The sequence below is a fragment of the Schistocerca americana genome, chromosome X (assembly GCF_021461395.2).
Source record: "Schistocerca americana isolate TAMUIC-IGC-003095 chromosome X, iqSchAmer2.1, whole genome shotgun sequence".
In the NCBI taxonomy this organism is placed as follows: Eukaryota; Metazoa; Arthropoda; class Insecta; order Orthoptera; family Acrididae; genus Schistocerca; species Schistocerca americana.
In genome coordinates this window covers 825,914,213-825,917,235 of record NC_060130.1, presented here as the reverse complement: position 1 = coordinate 825,917,235, position 3,023 = coordinate 825,914,213, and positions in this window count along the sequence as shown.

Genomic DNA, 3,023 nt, shown 5'->3' with positions numbered 1-3,023 from the left:
AATGGTCGAAGGCAGAAACAGACAGCAGATTGCCATGTATATTGTACACTGACTTCGTTAACATGAACTCCAGCATGGACTCCAACAAATACAACCAGCCAACATACTGGAGTTGGATCCTTATTAAGTTACTGACTGAAACAAGACTAGGAAACATCTTTATACATGATGATGCACTAGCAAATGTGTCTGTCAACAACTCCACTTCTCCAGTGATTTTTGCTATAGGTGCAGACAGTCTTTGTCAATCAGAAAAGCATTTGTCAGCGATATCCATTATGATCATGTTGGTATTGTAAATGCATTCCAAGCATGAGACGATGTGTGGATGAATGGTGAACTATCTGAGATTTTTTTTTTTTTTTGTAAAGTTCGGCTTATGTGGCTGCCATCAGAACACTTTGCAAGTTAGTCAATAATTCCTGTGTGAGATCACAATTGTTGATATAAAAGTTGCAGATAGATTCGGGGTTTTGCAACATGTATGCCGCTCAAGTTTCACTCTAATACATTATAAATCTCTAAAATTCCTCCCTATGTGATGGCTGCTGCATTAGAGGCTTTGTATATAACAGAGTGGTTTACTGTTGCAAAAATTGCAGTATGTTACTTGCTCACAGAGATGTCTCGTGAAATGGCCACAATGAAGAATTACAGGCATTTGCCAACAAATGTTCTTTCCATGTGCATGGCGCAGTATGGGTCTTAATGTTCCCTCCGCAACACATTATTAAGTGATATGTGAGTGTTAAGAATCTTATTTCTCAGTGCATTCCCAGTGTTATGGGCACTAGGAACTTGAACAGTATTCAAAATACAAATGATATCTCATTCGATCGAAAAACCAGTACAGACACTCTTCATTAACGTCATTCAAGGCTTAAGTGGACTATCATGTACAGAATCACGTCACATTCTGCCAGAGGACTGTAACACATTCCTTATGACTGGCAGCAATCGAATAACTCCCTCAGTGCAGACACTTCAGTCTTTATATATTGTCAGAGTAGATGACAAAGGAACCACTCGCTCCAAAACTGCTTCCAGCGTTGGCAGCAGTGCACACCCAGCACCATTTTTGCCTACATAATTATTTTTATCGTTGTTAATTGAAGACGTAAAATGATCCTGATTTTTCTATTTGATAACTTTTAAACTTAACTCTCCAAAATTTTTCAAATAGATGTACTGTTGTTGATTTACAATATCATAGTGAAACTTGTTAGATACATTATTACTTATATCGAATATAGGCCTGTCAATTTACATTTTTATCTTATATACTAAGGTAATATAACTCGTTTTTACTTAATGATTCAAAACGTAAAAGAGGTAGCCTCATGAAAACTATTCCCATATATTTTTATGATAAACTGAGCCTAATTCCAAAAGTGGAACTGACTAACTTCAATATTATATGCTTTGGAGATTTCCAAAAAAGTGGAATAATTCAAAGAATACAAGCGGTAGCTTCACGAAAAACTCTAAATACTGCTTTTACAACCAGCTGAACCCAATAGCAAAATTATAATTTTCTAAGTTTGATACTACTTCCTTTTTAAAATTTTGTAAAACTGAATTTTGAAGAAACTATTTATTGGATAATGTTAAGACTCTGTTTATCTATACTGTGTTTTTATTGTGTATAATTCCCATGTTGATAACGTTTAAACATTAAACACTACGAGTTTTCAAAAGAAAATGAGGCTACATAGTGATCTCTGAACTGTCTCTTTACTTATTTCTGTACCATTTTTGAATTATATTTGACATTGCCTTAGTTTTACATAATTTGGTCAAGTTTTATAACAATACTTAAACTTTTAATGTAATGTAGGATTATTATGCAGTCTCGTTGTTTGATCTGTTCATGGCATGCATTTGGCACAGCTGGCATGGCCTCAGCTGAGCACCAGAGAAAAATTAATAACTTGATTGCCACAGTGGACATACCGATTAGTGCCTGTTTACCCACACAGTCTATACTCAGTGTCTCAAAGTCACTTCCAACTAATATTGCATAATCAGGGTAGTTTCAAACTACTGAGTGTAAAGATTCTCTGAATGATTCTAAAACTGTTATGGCGGAATTGGGTGCCCAATTAAAATATCTGATAACTGCCTCAAGTTCACCAAGACCTGGTACATGCATTCAGATAACTTTACAGTTGGACTCAACTTCGACCTCGATAGTCACAATATTTTTTCCGGCTGCTATGAACACTCCCTCCACCTATGGCAGATTATTTGTCTTTCTGATAAACGTTCCATGCACGACTGAACGTTTCAGAGTTTTCTATTTCATGTTTCAGCCACACTCAATTCCAAGAATAATTTGAGTGCAATAACTTTCCTTAAAGGGAGGTAAATTCAGGAACTTTGTTATGAATACTTCAACAATTTAGTGTTAAAATTTTGATGGTTGAAGTGTCTTTACTTTTTACACAGTGTGCTTCTGCCCTCTGCATTATGCATGCCGAGCTTACATCAGAGGATCTCGAACTACCACCTAGCTAAAAAAAATCCCCATGTGCACTCCACATGTACTCTGCTGCCCAGGTAGTTGTATTTTTTGTGTAGTGAACCACTGGATTATCAAGGGGAGTCTTACAGTTTTCCAATCCATAATGTAGGTCTAGAAATTTTCAGCCAAGACAGTCACAGAATCAATGGAGCATTTGGATGAGACTGTCCACTTGGCTCCAAATCAAAGGACCCTTATCAGTTCTGGGAACAACACTGCAAATTGCGAGCTCTATTTGTGCCCCAGACATGAGGTCAGGAGTCTTCACCAATTCCATCAGTTTTATATTCTGCATAAACTGAGGATGGCCTCAGCACCCAAGCGATAGCCATTGTTGGTCCCAATGTAAGCCACAACTTCCAGAGGACTGCACACTTCATGCTCTACAGCCTCATGCAGAGCATCCTCCACATCTTGCAAGAGCCCCCGTCCCCCTCTGGTAGACAAACTAAGTGCACGTTGGATTTCTTTTCGGCCCTGGAAGCTATTTTCCTATGGG